The following is a 12,977-nucleotide window of genomic DNA, read 5'->3' as shown; positions in this document are numbered from 1 at the left end:
CTGAGAATGGCCAGAGAGATGTTCACTTTAACAAGCACATGATCAGAAGAACCGATTGGAGCAGAAGAAGGGCAGCAGAAGAAGGGCAGCAGGGCAACAGGGAAGTTTGTCATAACCAAGTCTGGAAGAGAAGATACTCCATTGACTGAGATCCGGGTTGGGAAATTGACAGATTGTGTCAGTCCCAATGAGTCGCAGAAGTCCTTTGCTGAGGTGCCATGGCTGGTGAGAGAGGAACCCACACCCAGCCAGCTGGCATGATGACAGTTGAAGTCGCCACATATGAGGAAGAGAGAGTTTGGATGAGTTGATAGAAGTTGGTCCATGTTGTCCGACAGCGAAATGTAAATGGAGTCATCACTGTTTGGAGGACGGTACAGAACACATATGAACAAAAGGTGGGAGCGGAGAGGAAGCCGTAGCCAGAGGTTCTCCTGGGGGTGGGGTGGAGAGAGGGCAGTGCAAGGAGAGTGAGGACGAGAGTTTTTGATAAAGATAGCCACCCCACGACCAGGACGAGGCTCAGGTCTATCATACCGGTGGAGGGAGTATCCAGGAAGAGATATTAAGGAATCAGAGACATCTTGAAGGAGGAAAGTTTCTGTTAAGCAGATCAAGTCTGGATTGTCAGAAGCAACCTGAATGGAGAGATCAATCAGGTTTGAGCGAAGGCCCCGGATGTTTGAGTTCCATACCGTTAATGAGGAGAGAAGGGGAGCATCGGGTGCAGGACAGGGGAGGGGAGGGGTAGGGTCAGATGAAGGATGAGAGGGGGAGGTAGGGAGAGCAGTTGATCGTGTGTCAGAGATTACAGAAGAGTTACAAGAGAGGGAAGGATGAGGAGGACGAAAGGTTTGATGGTGATGGGATGAGGCACAGTGAGGGGTTGTTTGAGGGGGGGGAGGGACAGAGGAAAGTAGAAGGTTGGGGGAGGTGGAGGTATTATATAGAAGGGAGACAAAGTGGGGAGGAGGCAGCTTTGAGGAGGAGGTGGGAGAATTTGGGAGGGATGGTTGGGGGGGAGATTTGAAGGGGAGGGGTTGGGGGGAGTTTTGAATAGGAGGGGCAAGGGGGGAGTTTAGGAGGGGAAGGGCAAGGGGGGAGATTAGGAGGGGAAGGGCAAGGGGAGAGTTCAGGAGGGGAGGGGCAATGGGGGAGATTTGAAGGGGAGGGGTTGGGGGGAGTTTTGAATGGGAGGGGCAAGGGGGGAGTTTAGGAGGGGAGGGGCAAGGGGGGAAATTTGGAGGGGAGGGGAAAGGGGGGGGGATTTGGAGGGGAGGGGCAGGGGGGGAGTTTAGAAAGTGGATGATTAATGAAAGACGAACATTTATAACAATTTGGGTTTATTGTGATTTTTAAGTTAGCGATCCGTTTAAGAACGATGGAGGAGGGGTGGAATGGATGTGAATTTAGAACATGTAGTGATTTAGAATTATAAGAGATTGAATTTTTTTTTGAAATGGAGTAAGTTGGAAAGGAAATTGAAAAAAGCCTTTTAAATAGGAAGAAAAACAGCGTGTTGTAATATACTGCTACGAATTTGGTAGAGCAATATGTAGAGCAGAGTAGATCTGAGTAGGTAACATGCTTCGAGATGTCGCGATAGGGAATCTACCTGTAATAAGTCATGTGTAGGCGTTTGTCGGGTTAAGGTGTATAACTTTAGATCTACCAGGAGATTCAGGTGATAGGTAGTGTCGGGGTTAATCAGTAGAGCCCTTGTATGTCTCACCTAGTAGTCAAACCTTTGTCCATTTTGGCATTGCACACCACTTAAACATTAGTTAGGACCTTTTGTACAACACTAAATGACGCCTTCCCCCCTGACATGACTTCGGAAGAAATCAGACGAGAACACCGCCACAATTGGCCGCCACCATTTACACCTCCGAGAGGCCTATCCACCTCGCATAGCACGTGCTGTGACCAAGGAGCAGGAGCGGGAGTGGAGTGACACAGTGGGCGTGACCTGGACGAGCCGGCGAGCCGGGGGAGGCTCTGATTGGCAGAGCAGTGCGCCAATGTGATGTCATCGGCCAGAGATATTGGCGGGGGCCGGCCGCCATTTCGGCAGTTGAGTTGAGTGAGCAGTTCAGATGAGATCAGAGCCCCGACCTGAGTTGGACCCGAGAGAGGAGTGCAGATCTGATCCCGAGTTGAGCGCAGAGAGCCCAAGCGGAGTTGGCAGTTCGCAGTTCGAGAGTTGAGCCTGAGCAGTTGCCGAACGCCACTGCGCTGTTCAGTAGTTGATCCCAAGCAGTTGGATTCCTGGCAGCGCATTTCAGAGACCCTGACCCAAGTTGGGCTGAGGTGTAGCCTGAATGGAGCTTGCTGTCCTGCTGTGGGACCTCGTGGTGCTTTGGAGCTTGGTGCACGGACCTCGTGTGCAGCGGCAAGGGCATTGGCTCGGGCCTAGCGGGGCGTGCGAGGCGGACGGAGGATTCTTCCAGGCCGGGAATTGAAGACGACAAGACAGGTAAGACCGAGCTCCGCGTACCCAATTACATAACGGAGGTTTTTATTTTCGTAATTCATAATCCCTTGTTTTGTTTCTGAAGTCGGTGTGCGGGATCCCGATTTAGTACCTTATTTTATTACCGGCGCGTGTTTTTCCTGTCCTTGCCCTTTTCCTGAATAAACCCTTGCATTATTTTCTGTACATACTTGAACGCAGTTTACCACCTGATTGAATTGATAGTTAAGGCTGCGGGGACTTGCGCTGTTTCCCTCCATTCCACGCGCTTAGGTGTTTTAGATTTTGGAATCCGCTATTGAGCTTCCGCCTCGGAGTTAAAGCCTTTGTGATCGGCAATCCACGACCGCCAGATATTAATTTCGGCGGTAGCGCGACAATACCACTGAATAAAACACTGCAGGGGAAAGTTTAAACATATTTAAACAGAACCGTGAAGAACAGTCTTATATTCACAAAAATACCAACGGGGAGAGGGAGCCTGGAGGGACAACCACGAGTCACGTGAACAGGGGAAAAGGTGGAAGGCAAGGAGATAATGGGGGTGGGGCGAGACTGCACACATGGACAGAGGCGCACGATGGGACAACAGCACACGTGGAGAAAGGGAAATAAATGTTTTTTTGTTTGTTTTTTTGGGGGTGGGGGGAAGGTGGGGGTTACAACGTTAGACAAAGAGTAGATGTTCGGGAAGTTTGGGGGAGAAGGGAAAAATCTAAGAACCTAGCAAAAACAGCGAAGGAAGGAACAAACTTCGACCGGGGAAGCCTGAGGCAAGGCCGCACACTCGCAGCAAACAGAAACGATACATTTATGAAAGATTAACACCGAGAAACTTCCAATGGACACAATATAGGTTCACACACCGAAAGATAAATACAGTTTCGACAAAATACAATTGTGAACAATGGCTTAACTTTGAAAACGCGGACAACGTGTACAGCTTCGAAAATCCCTGCCGTCGTCTCCAAGATTGTTCATGGCATTAAAAAATATCAGGGTCTGAGGGTGTCTTGTGGAGGGTTTGAGTGATTGTTCCTCCTGATATAGGTGAGCTTCAGGACCCGTGGTACTATTTCTACTTGGCTCATTGGGGCAAACCCCAAAAAGTTGGACATAGAAAGGTTTTGACTCCTGCAGTAATCAATATAGTGCATAATTATATATATAATCAATATAGAATGAAGTTGTGTGCTACGAGAATGAAAAAGGCACAAAAAGAACAGCGGAATATTTTTTTCTTTATCCAGGATTGGATTGATATCGTATTGGCGTATATCATGACAAGCATTGGGAGATATGGTTTGCAGTGTCGGGTATGAGACTATCTGAGATATGGTTTACAGGACCCCCATAAAGACTGTGGGGAAATACATTGGTTTTTAATTCGTGTAATTTAATTTAATGTATGTGATGTCTCAATATATTTTTCATCCGTCGTTGTGATGGCCACTTTCTATAGCCACTTTTAGTGACCATAGAAAATGAAAGACATTATTGGGGGAAATGCCAGAGCCATAGAAAGGGACCCTTTATATGGTATGTGCCATGTGGAAAACTATATAAAAGAAGGGACATTCAAAAAATCTTGCGTGCATGCTGTATTACCCTTGTGTTCTTAGGAGTAACCAAGTAATGCTCTAGAAATGTTCACATAAAGGGGCTCCCTACATATATCGGTTAAAATGCATTTACTTCTTCATGTAGCTGTATGAATCAAATTGGTGCCCCTTTTATCAAAAAGCTCCTTGGTCTTCATGCTTGCTTGTTGAATGACCAAGTGAGCTGCACCTTAAAACTCTTCAGATAAGTGAGGAGCTTCATTTTTAAGTTAAACCGCTGATTACATACAGTAAAATCTCTTACACTTATTTTGTAACCTTTCAAACAAATAATTTGCTCCTGAAGTGATTTAGGGTTAATTAGGCAAAGGATTTGAATAACTATACCACTGAGAATCACTTGATATTCGCTGTTAATCTAACTTATTCACATTTTATCTGCATTTTTTTTACCTTTATTACTTTGATAGACACCTTTAACCACTATGTATTAAGTTTGATTTGAAATCATCATGAAATAAGCTCAGGTGGTGTCAAAGGCCTCCACGAATGCCGAAACGATGTCGAATGGTCTGCCACAGCTGTCAGATCTTTATAAAAGTTGTTCTAGTTTTGAATCACTACAATGTTGCAACATCAACTTTAATGAGCTCGCAGACATTTAAACCATGTGTCGGACATGCATCCATGGTTACGCGTGTTCCCACCATTTTTCACTGGCGCTTTTCCACCACGTGCCTTACACAGAACAATCACTCGTTTGTCCTCATGGGAATTGCCAATGACACTCCATTAGAGAACCAGTCACCTCTTTCTGAGAACCACTCCAACATTTCACACCCCACCCCAAGTGTGTCGTACATAATAAATATAGGCCTCATTAACCACCAATAACACATCATTCCCCATCATGTCCTTTTATTTCATATCCTTTTATTCACTTTTCTAAAAAAGTGCTGGAGGTTCTCATGCAGACATCTAGCTGTTGCAAAGCAACTCTAAGCTACCCAGATTAAGCTCATGTTTCAAGCAATCGACCTATATCACAACACTCAAATCCAATGTGATGCAGTAGCATCACTGCCTGTATAAATGGTACTGTGAAAGTGATATGGGATTTTTGGGAGGCAGAACGCTCATTTTGTAATAATTTTACAATTGCATTACAATTACAATTACAACTTTGCAGAGGATCGTTAATTTTTAAAGTGTTATAAAATGAAAGCCAAGCACGACGTTAAGTTATTTGGAATGTCAGCATGTCCTCATATTGGTCTATATCTTTAGGGCCATTTTTAGTGAGGTCTCCATCTGTAAGAATAAAAAATACATTTATAGATTACAAACTAAAACTAGAACAGAATTCGATGGAGTGCATCGTGTAACCTCGCATGCTCGTTCTGAACAAAAATACCATCTGAACACAGAACTATTATGGCTCACTGATATTATGGCCCATATACCCACATCATCCATGCACCCTATTATGTCACACACATTACCATTATCCGTATCTTTATTCATCGATTATTATGATATTCAACGACCACTTTTGTGCACATCACAGCTAAATGGCATCAATGAAGTTGAATATGAAAAAAAAAAAAAAATCAAACTATATTCCCCATGACTGGTCGATAATGTGTACGAAGTTGAGCATCGATCTGTTAAGCGGTTTTAGAGAATTTTTTTTTTTACATTTCTTTTTTTCAATCCAATATTCAAGAGAAGGAATTTTTGTAGGTTTTCGTTATATTCAATGTCTGCCAAACCACATGACCGATGACGTTTTAGTTATCACCCTTATATTCCCAATGAGTAGTCAATGATATGCTTAACATTTTGGATCAGTTGGTTCTGCGGTTTGAGATATTTTTAATGGTTTAAACTTAAATCCACCATGGCTGACAGATCATGTGCCATAGGATGTTGAAATTTTCAAACTATATTCCCCAAACTATATTTAAGTGTCTGCGAGCTCATCATACATATGAAGTTTCACATCAACCTGTTCAGCGTTTCTGGATAATATATTGTAACGAATTTGAGAAGTGTAACGGTTTTGAGAAGTGTAACAATTTTGGAGGAAGTGTAACGAATGTGAAAAGTATGGTGTTGTTGTGTGTAACACCCTCGTAATGTAAATAATGGTCGCAGCCGTCCTCCTAGTTAATTCCATGAAACTTACACACAGGCCACGATATATCTTTTTAAATAGTTTATTTCCTTATTCTATGCAGGCTAAATATGTGTTTCCCACTAGATTGACTCTGCATTGCATCAAACGAAATAAAGCGTAGGCCCCTCCGATGATCCATGGCAGCTCAAGTGCCAGGGATTCCCCCACTTGAGCTTTCACAGCAAACGTTTATTGCAGTACTGAACTGCTGTGCAACGTGACGGCGCAGTACCTGCAGCTTCTGACCGGTTTTCGCCATTTGCGGCCATTACGAACAAGGGGAGTGGCTAGAGAAGATGGGTCGCCCCCCTCGTCATAGGGGGGAGGAGTAAGGCGGCCCCGCTCATCCAACCCAGAACAAGGGGTTTGGCTAAGAGAGGGCGGAGCGGGAACCCCCGAGAAAGTGCGCGAAGGTTCGGTGAGGAAAACAATATAAGCCGCCGCGGGACGCACTCCACCCTCTTGCTCCTCTTGCTCCTCTTGCCTCTCTTGCCTCTCTTGCTCTTGCTCTTGCTCTGACCCCGTGCTCTTGCTTGCTGTCCCTCGTTGTTGCTGGGGAGAAGGAAGACGCCTGAACGAGCAGGTGTGTGCGAGCCATCGTGCGACCAGCTGCGCTGCAGCTAAGGGGGCAGCTAAGGGGCCGCAGGCCACGAAAAGGACGCGCCAGGCAGCAATCCACGCTGGACCCTCCATTGCCTCCCAAAAACAACCATCCATCCTCAAGCCATACCTGCCTGCAATATCCCCCATGTAAGTGTGAACGTCGTCTGTCCTAATCGTTGTCCTGGGGTTAAGTAAATAGACTAGTATAAGCTAACGATGCACTGTGTGACTGCTTCTTCCATCCATTGCTTGTAAATAATTTTGATCGCTCCTTCTTTTTGCTTGTGTGTATAATAAATCCTGTTATTCCTCCGTACTCTGTCTTCTTCTCTCTTCCTTCCCTTTCGGTCGCTTTAGAGGTTTCCAAATTGAATATCTGTGGTGCGATCTGGTCAACGTTGGGGGAGTCGGGCCAATCGGGGATCCTGTAACGGTCGCGGTGGACCATCCGCTCGGCCCAAAGTAACATCTAAACCGCGTCCGTAACAATTGGTGTCGAGGAGTGGGATTCGAGGCCCGAACCAAATTTTTAAAACGCGTAGGAAAAATTTTTTGGTCAAAATTACGTGCTGCCGAAATTTTGTTTTATAAAACCCGAATTTTGAGATCGCGCCATGGACAATCAAGGCGATCGGATGTCGGTGGGGGAGATAGACGGGTTAGGGGTAACCCAGGACCTCGGGGAAATGTATATGGAGGATGTGGTTGAGGGGGTATCAGACGCACAAAATGGCGCTCTCGCGCATGAGGTTTCGGGCGCACAAGATGGCGTCCTCGCGCACATGGTTGTTGCGGCACCAAATTTAGCCGCGCCCATGGTCGCGGTAGCCGAACCCGAGATGCCAATGAATTGGAACCTGTTTATGAAACAGATGATGGCCTTTATGGTAAAAACAGACGATAATTTCAAAGGGATGGAAAACAGAATGGGGAACCGGATGGATGCTCAGGGTGAGCGATTGGAGAGCCAAATGGGGGTAATGGGGAACCGGATGGATGCTCAGGGTGAGCAATTGTGGGTAATGAGGGACGAAGCGAGGGGTACCGGTGAGGGGTTAGACAAGAAATTTGGGAAGTTAGACAATAATTTTGAGGGGTTAGACAACGGGATAAAAGAGGTGAAAAACGGGTTAATGGGGTTAGAAAATAGGATGGAGGCCAAATTGCGGGAAATAGGGGAACAATCTGCCAGGGAAATCAAACGAATGGGGAACCAGATAGAGGAGGTGCAAATCGGGTTAGAAAGTAAACTGGATGCTCAGAGGGATGAATTGGGACAGATGAGGGTAGCATCTACAAAAGAGATGGAGGAGATGAAAGAGGGGATACGACGAGGTGTAAGTGAGGAGGTTTCGGGGCTACGCGAGGAGGTAAAGCGAGGTGAGAAGCGTATGGAGAAAGAGGTGAGAAATGGGATGGCAAAGTTACAAGGGGGAATAGAAGATCTGACGGAGGAGGTGGAACAGCTGACAGAGGGACAGACGGAGTTAGTGGAGCAGGTTCAAAAGAACACTGCGGTACTAGGAGGGTTAAAAGCGACACAAAAAGACATTAAGAACGAATTAATAGCGACACAGAGGCAATGTCAGATGGTACGTGAGGGACTGACAATGAGGTTGGATGAGGTGACAGAAGTAATGGAGACAAAGGACCGGCAGGTGAGGATGCACATAGAGACGGTCACGGTAGCCTTAGAGGACGAACTTGAGGAGACGCACCGGGAAATAAAAGAGGTGAAGCAAAAATTAGAGGAAGTGGAAGAAGAGGTGAGTGAAATTAAGAAGAGACGGACAGAAACTAAGAGAGAAATAAAGGAGGAGGTAATGGAATTGGTACAAGGTCGGTGCTCAACTCATGATGTGCTGCTCACTAACCAAATAAAAAGTTTGCAGGTGGCAGAGGAGGTGCGGAGACGAGGTGCCAAGGTGAGTGGCGATATAATCGGAAATGTGTACATGATGTGAGGAAAGCTTCAGTCGGCTTGGGGATTGGTTTGGATCCGGGTGTTCATGAAAGGCCGTTGGTGAAGTGTGCGACAGGTCTGGTGTGCGAAAAACGAGGTGTGCGAGAATGTCCGACCATGGGGTGTGTGAGGAAAAAGTGCGCGCCGACCAGTGAGTGTGCTGTCAAGAGTGAGTCGGTCATAGCGCGTGTGCGAGGGAGCACATGGAAGCGTGGTGTGGCGAGTGTTACGGAGGAAGTAACGAAAGAGTGTGCGCAAGAGGATGCGCGAGAAAGGTGTGTAACGGACAGGTGCATGGGGAAAGAGTGCGCTGTCAAGAGTGAAGGAGAATGCACGCCTGTGGTGAGTGTTACAGAGGATGTAACGAGAAAGTGTACGCCTGTGGTGAGTGTTACAGAGGATGTAACGAGAAAGTGTACGCCTGTGGTGAGTGTTACAGAGGGTGTAATGGGAGAGTGTGCGCAAGAGTGTGTGCGAGAAAGGTGAGTAATGGACAGGTGCATGAGGAAAGAGTGCGCTGTCGAGAGTAAGGGTGAGTGCGCGACCGAGAGTGGAGGTGAAAGTAGTGAGAGTGACATGGAGCGTGAGTTGGTTGTGACAGGTGAGCGAGGATGTACACCTGGAATGGAAGGATGCACACCTGGAATGGTAGAGCGTGTGTGGGAATGCACACTTGAGTTGGTCGTGAGGCACGTGGTTGGGTGTGCGAGTGAAAGCACACCTGTGATTGTCACAGAGGAGGTGACCGAGGAAGGGGCACGAAAAGGTGTGTTGGTGAGGTGTGCGGACAACGAATGTGTGCCAAAGTGTTCGGTGGTCAGGTGTGTGACCAAGTCTGTGAGTGCAATGAGTGTACCTGGGTGTGTTAGAGAAGGTACGACGAGGAGCATGGGAACAGCTGGATGTATGGGCAAGAAAGGGGTAGCGTATGCGTGTAATCATGCAGGTGAGGCATCGACGGTAACCGGGTTAGCGGTTAGAGCGACTTTTAGCCGAATCGGGCCCTCGGTGCGTGCCGGGGTTCGCGTGCCGCGAGAACCAGCGGGGATCCGAGCCACGGCGGGTTCGAAAGGACCGCCGTACGCGATCCACGCTGTGCCTCACTTGGAACGGCCGCGTCCGGGCTCCACTAGGCGGAGCGGGCAGCCCGATAGGAAGGGTCGTCATGGCGACCACTTTTTATTGAGACGTTCCGGCAGGTCGAGATCGCGCAATTGGATGGCTCCGCGCCGAGGTGGTGCGTGGGATCTCGGCCCGGGTAAGCCCCCGTCCCTGCCCCGAATGCCGGACGCATCCAGCCGCCAGCACCAAAAAACCCGCGTTCATTGCTCGGCTGTACGAAGCCGAGCTTTAGAAGGGAATTGGCGCACCGAGAGGATCTAATAAGTAGACGGGTGATGAGGATAGTGTTTTGGCCCCGAAATTAGAAAAAAAGCAAAATTTGATGATTGGTACGATGATTGGCAAAATTTTTGATTGGCTGAAATTTGGTGTGCCAAATTGATAGTAGGACCTCCCCGATGTGGTGGGATGGCAACTCTGTCATCCCTCACAAACGGGGGGGGGGGGGGGGAGGAGCACTAGCTTATGGGGTTGATGGCAGTGAAAACTAGCCCGGGTGGGTTAGGATATTGTGTGTAGGGCCCTAGAAGATGACATTAGGTAACGATAAGATTAGTTAGTGACAAGGATACCTGTAGTGGGGACGCAGGTAGTTTAGTGTGGATGATAATGACGTGGGAGCGCAATAGTTTAAAGGGGCGACTGTGAAGCGCAAGTTTCAGAGGGGAGTAGTTAGATGAGATGATGCCGTGTGTTTGAGGATTGAACAGGTGTGATTGAACAGGTGTGATTGCACAGGTGTGCAACTGAACAGGTGTATGGAGCAGTGTATGAGGGAGTAGTGGTGATTGCGTGTTGTGTTGACCAAATGGTCCAGGAAGAAAGGAGGGTGCAGGTGGCACCAGGTGTGAGTGCACAGGTGTGCAACAACAGGTGTATGGAATAAATGGTATGGAGTATTGGAATGGATGGTCGTGGAGTGAGTATGGTGGAAATTGTGGAGTGGAGTGGATGGTGCGAAGGTGTGAATGGGGGAAGAGTGGACCCCCATCACGGATACCCGGGGCGGGTAGTGTAAGTTTTAGGTAGAGGGTATAGGTAAATTCTGGTTGGATATTGGCATCTGTGGTGCGGTTGGAACAATGATGTTTGGATGGGTGCATTAGTGTTGTGGAAATGGCTGGGCGTGTAGCCTGTTAGTGTGTGTAGTTGGTTTGGGCACTCCACCACTGTGAGGATGTCGGCCAGGTGAGGCCGCAGGTGGGCTCTGGGAGCCGGTAGAGTTGTTGTGGATGGGGCCCGAGGATCCGGAGGATGGACCCGGGTAGCCCAGTGCCAGAGGGCACCGAGTGGGGTGACAGAGCCAGGAGGGGCCTTCCCCAGCTAGATAGGTTAGGGTGAGGAGCAGGTAAGCTCGGGTGGCAACTACAGTGGTGGAGGTGTGCAGGTGGGTAGACCTGCTGGGAGAGCTACACATCACAGCCCAGAAATTGTGCGAGGGCACCGGGAGATGAATCGGGGGAGTGAGACCCCAAATTGAGAAGCACCACAGTTTGGTCAATGGGAATTTGGTTTTTAGAACCCATAGTGTAAGTGGCCAATGGATTGGCAGGGAAAGACCCCGGGTAGTGTAAAGAGTGTTAAGGTCATTTAGAGGATAGTTAGGATTGGAGTCTCCTCGCACCATCTGCATCCACTCACCTGAGATGAGGTAACTCCACACCATGCCATGTTTTATTATTTTTCATTAATGCAAATGTTTTGGATTGTGAGACGCATCATGACGTGGGTGTGACATTGTGCGTAATTCCATCTCTCCCTCCTTATGAGGATTGATGATGAATTGGTGATGGCAAATTTTGAAGTAGAGGGATTGGAGACGAATTTGGTGTAGAAGGGAAAGATGGGGAAGACAAGACGTAGTGACGAATTTGTAAAGGTGTAAATTCTTGTAAATATGGGGTAAGGGCAAGGGTAGTGTAGGTGACAGGGGGGGTGACGTACGGTAGGGACGAGTTTTTCTCACTTCGCTCTCCGTACGCACTTCACCCTGCATTGCCTTTATTGACGTGTACCCTTGTGACCTTACCCCTCGCTCATTTGTCTTCCCCCCTTTTGTCTCCCACTTGAGGACCTGTGCGCCATTGGGTGCCGAGGGGAGCGTGCGTGAGATGGCCATTGTGCGCACGAGATTCTCAGAACCAGCATGCATTGCGTTGATGTACCACTTTATGGACTGCTGTTCTGCGGCCAAGTACCACTTGATGGACCCCAGGTTCTGGGGCAGGGCACCTCTGTTGGAGACCGGCCATAGTGGCCATGGAATCTTGCTTGTGGACCTCGGTAAGGCGGCACCTATGCCAAACAGGTGGACCACCCTTAGTTGGCCCCTGCGGCCCTAAATAAAAATGAACACAAGTTGTGCTTTTTATTATTTCCAAGTAGGCCGCATGAAGCCAGAAGACGTCGGGAAGAACATCGGCCCAGCAGAGAAAGAGAAGACCACCACCACCAGTTGTTTTGTTGTGTTTATTATGAACAGTGGTGACTGTGCATCGAGTGGTGCTTTTGGTGCTTTTGTGGTGCTTGGTGGTGCTTTTGGGTGCTTTGGTGGTATTGGTACTGGTGCATCGATGCAATGCGTGTGGTCTCCTCCCTCCCAACAGGAATTTCTTTTTATTGTTCCCTAAAAAGAAAAAAAAAACACAGGTCCTGGGTTGCGTTGTAAATAAGAAATAACGTCACTGTAAATAATGCTCCCCACCGTAAATGTATAGTTTGAGAACAATTCCGTAATTCGGTTAGCTGTGGGCTTGAGTCTGTTAGACAGGGTGCAATGCAATAGGGGGACATACTTATTTGTGTTTTAAGATTGTCACACTCAGGGTCAGGTTAATTGTAGAGGGAATTACACCTACGTGTAAAACTAAGTTAAAGTTTTGTAGGCCCGAGCATGGGCCTGAAGAAAGGAGGGTGCAGTGTAACGAATTTGAGAAGTGTAACGGTTTTCAGAAGTGTAACAATTTTGGAGGAAGTGTAACGAATGTGAAAACTATGGTGTTGTTGTGTGTAACACCCTCGTAATGTAAATAATGGTCGCAGCCGTCCTCCTAGTTAATTCCATGAAACTTACAC

This window comes from Myxine glutinosa, chromosome 6, assembly GCF_964187855.1.
Source record: "Myxine glutinosa chromosome 6, kmMyxGlut1.1, whole genome shotgun sequence".
In the NCBI taxonomy this organism is placed as follows: Eukaryota; Metazoa; Chordata; class Myxini; order Myxiniformes; family Myxinidae; genus Myxine; species Myxine glutinosa.
Note: the sequence above shows the minus strand (reverse complement) of the source record.